The sequence below is a fragment of the Cygnus olor genome, chromosome 4, assembly GCF_009769625.2.
Source record: "Cygnus olor isolate bCygOlo1 chromosome 4, bCygOlo1.pri.v2, whole genome shotgun sequence".
NCBI classification, from domain to species: domain Eukaryota; kingdom Metazoa; phylum Chordata; class Aves; order Anseriformes; family Anatidae; genus Cygnus; species Cygnus olor.
Window position 1 is genome coordinate 36,646,712 of NC_049172.1, and position 13,874 is coordinate 36,660,585.

The following is a 13,874-nucleotide window of genomic DNA, read 5'->3' on the forward strand; positions in this document are numbered from 1 at the left end:
ATGCAACCTCAGCCCTCTTGTATGCTAGTGAAGTTTTTTTTTCCACTTCAACAGTTTCTTCAATCATTTTATCCCACTGCACTGCTCAGTACATGACCATGTATGAGAAGGAAATGTGTAATAATATCTGCTATTAATGTAATGCATTATTGAAACACCAAAATAAAGATGAATAGCAATTAAGGCAACTTAAATTCCAGTTCAGCACACAAACTAGATAGAAATGTGTTATATCTACCCATATTTTAAGCAGCTGGAGGTTCGTACCTATGCAACTTTGTTTTCCAATAGCAATCTGAGTCACAAGAGCTTGACCTTGGAATGCCGGCAGGTATGCTGAACTCCTCTATTACTTTGTCTGGTATTTGCTACAGTTTTTATTGGCTGATAATTTTCATCCTCCTCCACTGTCTGGAAAAGGACATAAAGCAAAAGGGCAAAAGTATAAGGCAATCAGTGTAGTGCACAGTAATATATATTTTTCTTCATAACTATGTATATATATTGTGCACCAGTGGGAATAGAGAGACCTCACACATTTTTCTCTGTGCCTTATTCTACAGCAAATTACCATCGTTGCAATAATATATTCCTGAGGTTGAGAAGTAGACCTCAGCAGTGAAAAGACTACTGATCACAGTTTTCCAAGTTGCTAACTGTATTGAGATTTTGCAAATGATACAAGATCTAATACATTGCTATCAGTTCTGAGACTGCAATCTAAATTTAATACTTTATTTCATTTGATTAGCTGAAAGAATTGTGATAAATTCCATGCATCAGTATATGTTTTCCAATAGGAAGTTGGATGTTTGCATTTCTTTCACAAATAGGTATTAAGACTACTAAATTTAAAAATTACTGAGTTTAAGATGGATCATTTCTTTATTCCACTTCAATGTTTTTTAGTTGTGTCAGTAGGTAGTTGATAATTCATTTATTTTCCCTACAAATAGTTTTATAGCAAGTTATGTCTGAACTTATCATAACAAAGAACAAGAGAAATGATAGCCCAAAAAGATGGAAATAAGAAAAAAAAACCTGCGCTTGTTCTATGTCACGTACAATCTTATCACAACAGATGAAAGAACATAAATGAAAAGTAAAGTATTTAGTTTTACATAAACCCAGTGGCTACCCTAGGCAAAACAGGGAGATTCCTATTACGTCTCTAAGTCAGAAAGGTTGAAGTAAATACATAGAATCCAACCATATCTGTTTGGAAGGAGATGGTTGTTATTAAGCGATGATAAAATCAAGAAAGCATATTTGTAAAGCTACTGTACTGTTACTACAGTAAGCTAAAAACAATACCACTATCAAATCACTTTCAAAATATCTCAATGGTAGACTAAGGTTAAATCATAAAACAAATTGTTGAATTAATCCCAATCTCCCTAATGCTGATCTGGTTATCTGAGTACAAATTTCCACTCAAGAAAATGAGCTTTATTCTACAGTGTTTCCTGGGGTTTAAGACCAGAAGAAATGATCGAGTCCTCTGTGCCTTATATTATAATAAAGTACCTCTACTTCAAAACCAAACACTTCAGTTAGACTGAAGGACTTTACTCTTCAGAAATATACACTTAATTACTTGCAGAATCCAGCAGTTATCTTAAGTACCTTGGACCCTTGTTATGATATGCTATGGAGCAGGTAAAATATACCTGGATAATCCCACATAGTTGAGATCAAGAAAAATCCTAAAGCCATTTCCAATTTGTCTCAGGGAAATTTCCAGCTGATCTATGAGTGAGATCCTATGCATGTATAAAGCCCCATTAGTGTGACATTTAGTGTCACATCTAATCTGTGAGCTTCCTCAGAGCACCAACCCAAATCATTTAGCATTAGAGATACAAGCTGAGGCTTGATTATCTTTGGATAAAGGAAATAGCACAGGTTCATAAGGTTCATGTGAGGTTATCCGTAGTTTAGGGTAGGCAATTTGAAACCAGCAAGTTGAAATACATATTCAGGGTTTTTATGTGAAAGCAGAGAACTGAGGTGTAGGTTCATGTCACCAAACTTTTGTTGTCTAGTTGTCATTTACATTCCTGGGAGATAAATGGCCACAACCAGAGATACCTTAAGTCCAACTGTTTCACAAGTGCGTGAACTATCCTATAAATATACTAATCTCTCTCTTAGTTAGGAAGGAACTAGATCAGGATTTCTGAAAAATAGTTTAGATTAGATACCTGCAGCCAAAGTTATGTTGTCTGAATCCTAACCACAGTAGTAGCCAGCTGTCAGTGTTGTTCAGCTGTGGAAAAAAAGGGTGCTGTTAAAGCAAGGGGAACCTAAGATGTATTAGAATAAGTATTTCTAAGAATTTTCTAAGTATGCAAAAGCAATTTTTATGTTTTAAGCAAGCAAACATAGTGTTGTCTGGATAAAAATTCTTGTCTGCTTTGTGTTGCCAGTCTCCAAATATTCAGTACCAAAAATACTTTTTAATAATCAGGAAGAACTTCTTGCACTCTGGAGTGACTTTAAAAAAAAAAAAAAAAAGTAATTTACAGTTGGAATCCTTAATCCACTTGCAGACAAGACAGTAATTTTGAAAGCTGGCTATTTGCCACGCTGTATATGCACTTTAAATTTTTACTCTGGGAAAGGTGGTTCAAGATGAAAGGTAAATAAAATGTGTGGTATTCAATTTCATATAGGGACTCTATTGACTCCTTCTCCACATGCTAAATCAATAGCAAAGAGTGTGCCAAGCTATAATGTATTCTAATAGCTAAAAACACATTGTTTTTGAAAGCTACACAGACAACACGGTAGGTATGGCCATCAGTCATACACCTGCAAGCCCTGTGACTCAGAGCAGCAGTGAGAGGGAATGCCAGGCTGCCATTTCAAGAGAAAGAACAAACAGACAAAATACATTAAACATCCAGATTAAACTGTCAAATAAAGCAGCAGCATGAATACCATGTACAGAATTCCTCAGGGACCTACTTCTCAGAGCCTCAAAGAAGCATGAGGAGTTGCCTAGACTTGCTCTGAAATTAAAGAGTATTCACTGCAGTGCCGACAAGGAGTTAGGTGGGTGCTTTCACATCTGCGGTTACATAAAAAGCAATGGCAACCAAATATATGGCTGTCAGCTGGCTGCCCTAAATCTCCCCTGGCCTGTCCTCTTCCAAAATGGCCTCCTTTGGCTTTGCAGGAAGAGGGGATTCACTCTTCAGAGGCAGTGAAATAGTGAATCTTCAGCACTTCTGAGAAGCCTGTTCTTAATGACCTCCACTTTTCAGTCATTTAAGAGCAAAGGATGGAACAGAATTGATACAGCTATTTAAATGTAGGTTTTTAGCAACCATCCCAACTGATGCCTCCCAGGAACATTAAACATCTTGGGACTGAACATAGAGGATTTTTTTCTTCCAGATATATTTCAGATGTAATCACTAATGAAAGCAGCCTTGACTTTAATCCCTCTGATGCCAAATGAAGCAGAGAATGCTGGGTCCAGCACCAGAGGAGGCAGCAAAGCAGAGGAAGCCATCGATCCAGACGCTTTCACTGCCCACCAGCTCAGTGCCTCACAGAGAGACGCTTTATCATTGACAGCACACATAGGCAGGCAGGCAGGAGCATCATTAACATCTAGAGAAGTGGTGTCTGTAAGATATACCTCAGTAAATTAATTTGTGGCTTGAAAGGCAGTTAGATAGGCAGAAAGCAAAAGCTTCTGGTGAGATTCGACATCTCTCGTTCCTCTGTGCCTCTGCCGGTCTGCACACGGCAGCCATTACATAAGGAGCTCTCTGACCTGCCTTCCTCAAGGGCTCACGGTGTGTATTAGGGACTAATGGGGACAGGTTTCCACATTGCACTTGCTCTTTTCCATAGGGAGGCGGCCTGCAGGTGCAAATGGTGAGCTGTGACCCTCCTGCTGAAGGCTGGTCCTCAGCGCTGTTTCCCTGTGCTGAGGGGTGTGTGGAGAGAACCTTCTAGAAGGCCGGGCGGGGTAGAGAACCTTCTGGAAGGCTTGGCAAGGGAGGGAAAAGAACCTTCTGGAATCTTCGTGTGGGGAGAGGCAACACCTCCAAACAAGGTCTGAGATGCAGTGGGCTGCAGGGAGGCTCCAGGTGTCCACAGCCAGTACCTCCGAAGCTGTGACAGAACCAGGAACCAGGCTGTCACCCCAAGGGGCCGGTGGGGCTCTGTGGGATTCAGCCGCCTGGAAACTGCTGGCCGCTGGGGAATCGAGAAGACTCCAGAAGCAATGGTTTCGTCTTGTCAGGAGCCAGTTCACAGGAAGGTGAGATCTATTTTTAATGCTTTTTCTCCTTTTGCCTTAAAAATCAGAGCTTTAAATACTCCCTTGTTCTAGATAGAAATCTTGTTCTAATTAGACTTGTGATGCATGCTCTTTCTGCTCCTCCTTTGGTGTGTTTGTTTTGAGGGAAGGCGCGGACGGCTGCCCTTCAGATCCAAAGGGTCAGGGGGTGCTGCACAAACAGCTGCCTGCGGGACGGGGTGCGCAGGAGTGGCTCCCCGTAGGGAACGATGCCTCACCTGTGGTGGCAGAGGACATGCCATTTTTGTAGGCAGTTAGCATTTCCAAGGGGGACTGCATCAAACTTCTTTGTTGGCAATGCTGCCAGGAAAACTTAAGAGCTTCGTGACTTCGGAGGCCTCCATTTTGTCCACTTTGTAGCCTAATGGCATGTAAAAGTTGAGCACATTTTAATTCTCTCTCTCTCTCTTTTTTTTTTTTTTAAACCTCATATAGAATGGAAAAGAACAATCTGCCTGGTATAGATTCAAGGATATATATGTGGATAGTTGTTTCAGCTACAAAACCAACAGCATTTATTAAATTCCTTGAACTGCTGAAATACATTCTGCTGGCTCTTGCAGCCCAACCTGTCAGCTTGTTCTTCCAGAGGCTGCAAATATGCTGCATCAGGCAGTAAAACCTGAAAAGGTTCTCTCTTTGGCATTGTGTGCACACTTTTCAAACATTTGTCTTTCTCAACAAATATTAGATACCAAATAGCAAAGGAAGCTATTGTTAAAAATTAATGAATGCTTTAAAATCTACAGATTTTATAATATGTTTTCTACCCTGATTTTATATTCTTGGAGTTTCTCGAGTTTGCAAGAGCCACTTATTAAGTATGTCATCTGAATGAACCATTTTTCCTTTGAGCATGGTGTGGGGGTTCACTTAGCATTTACACATCAAGGTAATGAATAGTTAATGTTAGGCAAAGATTTTTTTCTGGATCAAAGTGTTGCATATTTTCTTTTGTTGCTGTTCAGAACCATCTATTCTGTAGCTTAACAGTACAGTGTCACATTTCAGGAAACTCTGTAGAGGACAGTATCACCTTATTGCAACCTTCCTGATACTTCAAAGAAAACAAAATCATGTCCTTTTGGTCTGTACCATGAATGTAAACAGCTGTATTCATCTCTTCAGGCGATAGTGGTCCTCAGATTTCAGTTCCATCTAAGCCTTGTTACACAATTAACAACGGTTAAAAAATAAACAAGGTATGTGGATTTTGAACACTGTGGTGGCATTTTTTCACATTTACTGGACATGTGCCTCAGCTGAATACACATCTGACATATCAAATATAAAACCTGTAAAAAAAAAAAAATACATGTTCAGGTTCTAGAATCTAGTAAATGTTAACTTGTGCATAGCAGTGCCTTTTCTTTCACATACACAGTCTATTAAATTAATGTATGACATACAAGCTGTAATGTCCTGGCATATACGGGATCTAAAAGACATTCTTAAGGATTAATTTCTGTTTTCTTGAAACTTGTTGAACTTTTGCCAGGGCTTGAGGCCACAGGCTGTATTCTAGTGCCCGATATAGCAAAGCACTGAAAGTTTCTTACACTGACTATTGATTCTTGTAGTTCACAGGCCATGAGTCATGACTGCATAAGAGGAAATACTTCATAGTAGTGAGGTAGCAGTTGCCATACAAGTTAGGTACGCTCACAAGTTCATATTCATGTGTTTCAAATGATTGTTGGTCTATGTGATAAAAATGAACTTGAAGTGTGGTGTTGTATTTTGCAGAATGGTGTTGTCTATCCTTTTCTTCTCCCTTGAATATTCTATAAACCTTGGCTGATCTAGACCTTCTCTTAATTTTGTACCAAGAACTTTGATATAATAATGATGTTGTGTATTCCATGATGGTAGCAGCAGAGGAAATTGAGGCTGCAGAAAAAGAAGAGACACACTTGAAAACTTCTTGTTCTGCAGTTAGCTAGGATCAGTTGATGCATGACGGTACTTTTGGCCCAAGATTCTGAAATGGCTTTTACGTATGTACTACAGGGTTCTGGTGTTGTCACCAGAGCTCACCAGAGAAGGAGAGGATTCCTCAGGTGCTCTGGGCCTGGGGGATTCAGTATAACGCCACAACTTTCTATGGGCATGAAACGGTCCCATAATGCCACCAGGCTTATAGTGCCAAATTCAATGCATTTTAGAGTTAGAGTTTGACAGTCATTTTCATCCTTTGACCACACTGTGATGTGCTCAGCCAGCCTGTCAAATAAAACAATTTTATTATATACGTGCAATGAAAGCAGTATGTGCCCAAAGTGTGTGACTTACTCTGTGTGCCTGTACTTAAATAGTGCAGGTGAGCTGCAGACAAGCAGGTCCTTCAAAATATATAAAGTTCTTGATGTGTCCAACATTAATAGATACATATACAGTTACTGTACAGCACTGAGACTGTAGCATCAGGACCTTTAATCAAGGATAGAGCAAGCGTGGGTCCAGAGATCCAAACCAAACACAGAAATTTGAAATGGACAGTATTTTCAAGTGGGCATGCAGACGTGTTGGGAAGGAGGAAAGTATTATGCATATTAACATGTTCTGTGCGTTGAAGTTCAGAATAAGCCTCTGTAATGTTGCTTCCACAAAATATATTGTGCATGTTTTGTGTAGTCCTGGATTCTCCTCCAGGTGCAGCATTGTTTCTGTTCACTGCCCGTGCTCCATGCACAGAATAGTTTGAGCCTGTGCAGCTATAAGTTCAATCCTGCGCAGAGATCTATTAAAACATCCTATTGAGTCTATCAGTGCACGAATATTTTCTGAAGAATAGCAGTGTAATTGGGCTGCAATGTGTCCTAAGGGGCCACTTTAACTCTGTTTTTCTCATAGACCTTGAAAATCTTTTCTGGTTTTCTCAGAAGAGTTTTTGCTTCTACTTACCCTTACAAACAAAGCAAAAATGACTCTCATTTAATTCAATTATGGATCAGTCTGTGTTGATGTACTTAACAGACAGTAGTGTGGAGATGCTTGTTTCAACTATAATGCGTAAGCAATGAGGAATTTTCTGTTAGCTGTGGAGGAGTGACAGAAATTAAGCAGTCACCCAAGCCATGAAATGTAAATACTGCATTGTAGAGTAAGACAGTGAAAAGCTGGGAAAAATGCATCACAAGCATAGACAGATCTGTTTGCTGAGGAAAACAACTGGCAAAAATGTGATTGCAACCCTTTAAAAGCTGGATATGGTAACACATAAGGGCAATTAAGCAGATAATTGACACACACAGTAGTTTGATATAGACTGTTCCTCTGTAGAGGGAGGTGGTATTAAGACAATGACTTTCCTGCCTTCAGTTTCATGTGCAGAAGTGGACATGTCATTAGCTGTTACTATCTTTTTTTTTTTTTATTTAACTCCCACTAGCTGGAACATTTTTTTATCACCTGATGCTATGGAGTTTATATCCTTGATCACTGCATATGAGAATTAATTTTCTCCAGAACCTTTGCTTTCTCCTTCGTTCCATGCCTGCAGTCTAGCAGCTAATTTCACACCAAGGACCTAATTACTTTACCTTTCTTGGCATTTCTCCTCTGCTTAAAGCATACATAAAGACTGTGTAACTGCTTCTGAAGTCCTCATTAGAGTTGAGAAAAACTCACCTGGCAAGGAAATACTTTAAGAAATAAATGGGAATGTGTGTGTTAAATGCTATTCGAGCTCTTAGCCTAGTGAAATTGTATAGTGCTATTTTAAAACCATCAAGCTGGTTGCATCTGCTCTGTCACACACTTCTGTAGTGCTGAAACAGAACTGGGCATGGTTACTGACAGACCAATAGGCTGTCCCACATCATAGATGTCTTTCTCTTAGCTAAGATTTCTTTATATTGGAAAATAGCAGGTAGAGATTAGTTTTTAAGGGTGACAAGAGAGAATAGTTTTAAACTAAAAGGGGGGAAATTTAGATAGATACGAGGATTAAATTGTTTACTCTGAGGGTGGTGAGGCACTGGAAGAGGTTGTCCAGTGAAGCTGTGGATGCCAGCTAGTTAAGACATGGTCATATTTGAATTTGTGCTAAGAAAGGTGATTTAGGGGCTTCCCCAGTGGAGGAGGTCTGCCTGCCTTTGCTGGCACACCTCTGTTATGAACAGATTATGCAGCATGTTGGGGAATGCATCATTTGTAGTCTCTTAAAAAACATATTCTTGGAAAGGTGAAAGAGAATCCAGTACACCTGAAGGTATATTTAAAACCTCTGCCAACAAGATTTTCAAAAACTGAGGTGCAGATTTGCTTAGCCATTTTGCGTCCAGTGCTGCTTACTCTCCCAAGCAGGAAGTTGATTATAAACTAATTCAAGAAGGAGTTCGTGCCTGCAAGCAAACGCCCATGGTGCAGGAACAAGAGCAAAGTCTAGCACACCTGCTTCAGCGGCACGCTGGAATCCCTGCAAAGGCAAGTTGCAGCATCCTGGCAAGAGCACTGCTCACAGCTAACACAGGCTGGGTTTGGGCGTAGATTGTTCTTGGGCAGACAGTACTGGCTTGTCCCAGCAACAGCCCATGAATGCAGAAGTGGTGACAAGGGCGCTGTGTTCAGCTGTCTGCCCTGTCTGTGCCCTGAGCTTACTGTGACCAGGCTCTCTTAATTGCGTGACACGGCTGAACCTCTGCAGTTTGTAGCTCAGTGCATTAAAGGTGAAATTGCTCTGGTATTGGACTACTGTAAGGTGCTTGAATTAAACTTGTTCATGCCAAAGACTCGGTGGTCTGCAGAGAAAGACAATGCTGGGGACAGGGTGTGGCAGTCATTAATACTTCCTTTGTGAGTCAGCTGTGTTGTAGATTTCCTGGTGTAAAGAACATTTTCACTTTAACAGAGATCAGATGCTTTTTTCCTTCATCTTTCTTAATCTCAAGTTTCCAACAGCCCTCATAGAAATGAAAAATTCTGTCTGGTACTGCAGATGTATGCCTGACTTTTAATTAACCCAGCGAACACATATAGATCAAATTTTCTGTATCCATTCATCTGTACTTGAATTAAGAAAAGGGATGTGTTCAGTGCTGCAATGTAGTGAAGTTTATTTTTAATTAACCTGATTTGCACTTGTAAGTTAAAGCTAATTAGTAGAGCTCATTCATTGTTTATATCTATGGCCACTAGGGACTGCTTGATTTTCTAACTATGCAGTTGGAGGCCATAAAAATATGCCCGTTACCTGCAACTTTCATATTTTCCACTGAATTGCTTTTAGTATTTGTAGGACTTAATATTATATAATGGTACCGATTTCTTAGGGCTGGATCCCTGAATCCAGATTTCTGAATCTTGGTGTGCTGTAGCTCTTGCCATATGTGGATTATGGATTTGAGGTTTGCAGATTGGACCTATTTTTATCCTTCCTAATGAGATGAAAACTGGGGCAGTAGAGCCCATCTCCCTCCCTTTTTCACTCCTGAGTGATGTTTAACTTGTTCTCAGTCACTTCATAACTTTCCAGAAGGAAGAAAAGACAATGCACCCTCACTCCTTAACCTCCACTGCCCTCCCCTCAAAAAACCACCAACCATGAGCCAACTGAACAAACAGACAAATTTGTCCCAGTGACTTCCTCTCTTTAATCTTGACTAGATTTTCCTCGTGTCCAACTAATTATAGTGGATCTTTTGGGAAACAAACGGACTGCAGCAGAAATAGCTTGAGTAGGTTGCTTGGAGGAAAGATACAGCATGGGAGGTCATGTTCCGTGTTCCTACTCAGCTGCCACAAGCTAAAACAAGAAACTAAGTTCACTTCTGAGGAAGAGCTTGCCTTCAGGGTGTTAAAAGGAGAAAAGTCTGGTACAGGATGCCTTCTGAGCTTATCACTTCCTTCAAAGGATGGCAACAAAAATATCCCTCGTATTCCATAGCGGCTGTCAACTGAAGTTGGTTCAAGAATATTTGGTAATGGTGTATATAATTAAACAGTTTCCTTCCTGAAAACTTTGCCTGAACAATTTAAGCTGGATCTCTTTACACTAACTAGACTGTTCTCAGTGTGGTCCAAAATGCTGTATATGCTTTTTATTACTCCTCAGTGCATAAGCCCCAATCACCTTCTAATGGTTATGTTTCCTTGTAAAATGCAAATACAGTTTTTTTTCTATGGTAGCACCTGATTCACTCTCACTGCTAGCCTACACAAAGAAAGATCAATGCACGAACTTTCTAGCACAGCACAGAGCAATGAAGTCACTTTTAGGACCTAAACAGGCTGGGGATAAAAATAATATTTCAGGATAGGATAAGAGTGGTGCCTACCTAGTCAGAGGAGAGGTGAGTTGTGTCAGTCACGTGTGAGTTGTAACTCATTCCTGAGTTATACTGTTATTGTCATTGTAAACTTCAATATGCTCACTGATTGAGCAGACTAGTTCCTGATGTTGCACAAATTGGGCAGCCAATACTTCCTTTTTGTTGGGTATTATGTTCACCTTCAAATAGTAAATTTCCTGAACAGGCTACAAGCCCTCCTGAGTATTTATTCCTGCCCAAACTGTATTGCTCAACGTGAGTTGTGTTTTAACCAATATAGTTAAGCCTTTGTAAAAGGTTGTTTGGACTCTCATTTTAAGCCAGGCTTATTTGGCTTTCAGATAATTAAATAAAAGCTGACTTACGTTAGATCAGTTTTCAACAAAATAGGATTTTCTGCACAGCAATTGTTTTTGTTCAGTTGTTTTTACGTGTATGTGTGGGTGTCTTTATTGAATACAGTCCAAATAAAAAATTACTTGGGGCATCAAGATTTGACCTCTTAACGAGAAAGCTGGAATGTAATTTTATCATTGCTTTTAATGAGTTATCTTATGAGTAAGGATGTAAAAAATTGACCCATGTAAACAGAAACACAGAATAAGCTGCTAAACATTATTCTTAATTAATAACAAACACTACCTTTGAAGCTTCTCTATGAAAAATTGTTCATGGTATGAGATTGATAGCATTGGAAAAGACTGGAGAACTAAGCAAACAGCCTTCTAGAACAGGAACGCATTACACTGCATTTGACAAAGAAGAACCATTGTATGCCTTTACTGCATATAATAAAATTATGGGAACAAATAGAAACTTACTTTCCATGACCTTTAACATAAATGCTCTACAAGGGCAAAGAAGAAATGTAAGAACTCATGTGACTAGTTTATTCTCTCTACTATTTTATTCCTCTGCCACTTGACCTGATTATTTAGCAGAGTTCTAGTAAGAAGGAGTGGAAGGTGGAAGGAAAAAAAAAAAAAAAGGAGATTGGAAAAGAAAGCTGTCCTTATGAAACGGTAACGCATTCTTCAGGAAGTCACCTGTCACTGGAGACAGTTACTCACTTCAGCACTACCATCTTTGTGCACTGAAGCTGCTGAGTTTTGATAGTTTGTAACATCAGTGCTATCTTTGGGTCCTTTTACTCCACTTTGTTTCCAGAGTCTCTAGTATTCTGTATCAACTGCTGCTCTCCTTCAGGCAGCATTTCCTATTAGTCTATTCTTAACTCTAAAGCCTGGCTTTTCACGTCCTTTATAGAACTTTTTTTTTTTTTCCCCTTGGACTAGGGTTTTTATTTACAGTATGGTGTAGTTGCTTAGTAGCCATCAAATAAGTAAATTCAGAATTCACAGAACCTGTGGGCATCAAGGTTCTGCTAAAATAAGCCATAGGCATCTAAAACCTCCAGAGCTGTGTGGATGTTACACTGGCTACATGACAGCCAGTCAAGTCTGATCTAAGTGTCTGTTGAATCCAGATAAGGGGACTAGAAAATGACTCATTAAAAAAGCCCTGTATTTGTAGGCACATCAGAGCAGTTTCCAGTTTAACATTCTTAGCTTCTGAGTTTCAGATGTGCCAGCATGAAACAAAGCATAACTAAATCATCAAGTGAACTCCAGAGAATACACCACCATTCTTCCTCCAGGATATTGCAGCTGCTTTTATTTGTGTTGTGATAACTCCTCCTGACCCTGCTCAGAAATTAAAATTGTTCTTTTCCTGACACTTTAAACATGTATAATGAAGAGAGCTCTTATTCCAGGAAGCCTGCAGAAATGATGCTGAAACAAATGAGGTTGCAAGGCCAGGTTCTAACTGACTTCAGTGGTCATAGTGTCCAGCACTGCTATGAAGTTTTCCCCTTGTTCAGTGTACGTTGATGTCTAATAATGGAAAGAAATTGTCTACCTCTTTGTGGATTTTTTTAAGTATTATTTTGAAACTGATGCATAACAGCTTTAACCTCTAAAACTACTTCCCTTGCTCTGAGTTGCTGAAGACATTGTTGTTTTTATAATCATACACTTTAGACTGAATAATATAAAGACCTATTGCCTTGCCTATGTATTATTGTTTAACTAGACCATGGTTTAACAGGCACATTTTCAATACCTCACTCCTCTCCACTTCTTTGTTCAGCATTTACAGGATTGGTAAGACGCTGAAGAGACTGACCAGGTGTACTAACTCCCAGAAGCAGTGTAACTAAAGCAAATAAGATTGCTGGTTCCCCAGCCCCCAGAATTAAGTGGCAGAGAAAGCTGAAGGGAGCATCATACCTAGAAGTGATGTGACACAATTACAAGTTCTTAATTCAGGACTCCTTTTATCAAAGTGCTATAATGATTTTCTGTTCCTCGCATGGAAGCATGTTTGTAGAATGATTTAAGACTCTCCATCAAAGCACAGAATTGCACAGAGCAGGTATGGTCTGTGGGCAGTTGAGCACAGTTCTGCTAATCTGGCTTTCTTTCTGTATTTAATGTAGCATTTGTTAAAGACCAAGCATAAAGAGTGCTTGCCATTTAGCATGTATTTTGTTGTAGTTAGTGTTTTTCTGTCAAACTCTGGCCTCCTAATTTCCTGGCATTCATGTTTTTATTCACCTCCTCTCAAATGATGTTATGATAGGAGAGTTATCACTGTGTCTCATAAAACAGAGTGAATATGAAGTCTCAGGATAGAGGAATTAATGTGGAAAATATGTTGTGCTAAAGTTGATGCCCTCCTTTAAAAGTTAGGGGAATGAAGGGTGGAAAGTTCAGATATATGTCGGCTTTTACAAAATGTCTTATAGCATTATCCAGAAGCTTGTATAAGAATTTACAGTTGATTTATTTATTATTGATTAATAAATACACATTATGCTGAATTTGCCAACTTTGGGTATAGGTTTTCAGTACTTGAATATAAGGGGTTTTGTAGTTTAAATTTTATGGATGGGGATTTTTTTTCACTAGTCCTGAATTTTAACAGGAAGGGAAGAGAGCAAACTAAATCTCATGAAATGAGTTAGTCAATGTCTTCTGTGAATTTGGTTATATCTGTAACCGTTTTCATCTCGGACTACTTGGCCACATCTCGTAACCAGGTTTGTATTGTGCTTAGTGGTGGAAGGCAGCAAATGGGACTACATTTCACTATTCCTCGTCTGTTAAATCCACAGCTGTCATGTGAGATGTAGCTTGCATTCACTGTAATATCCAGACTCTGAGAGAATTGTACTTCTAGATTTAATTTCATGTGTAAAATTTTCCCTGTTGCTAATGTAT

At 39.3% G+C, this 13,874-nt stretch overlaps 1 protein-coding gene and 1 long non-coding RNA gene across 2 annotated transcripts in view; one reads left to right on the forward strand and one right to left on the reverse strand.

Annotated features, from left to right (window-relative positions):
- Positions 1-3,838, reverse strand: part of LOC121069082 — a 40,490-nt gene extending 36,652 nt beyond the window's left edge. The window contains exons 1-3 of the long non-coding RNA XR_005819236.1: positions 2,944-3,838; positions 2,205-2,269; positions 268-411 (exon numbers count right to left, since the gene is read on the reverse strand). This is a non-coding gene — a long non-coding RNA (uncharacterized LOC121069082). The remainder of the gene's footprint in view (positions 1-267; positions 412-2,204; positions 2,270-2,943) is intronic.
- The window catches only part of INPP4B (inositol polyphosphate-4-phosphatase type II B), a 347,812-nt gene that overhangs the window by 303,904 nt on the left and 30,034 nt on the right, over positions 1-13,874 (forward strand). The gene's annotated exons all lie outside the window — the stretch shown is intronic.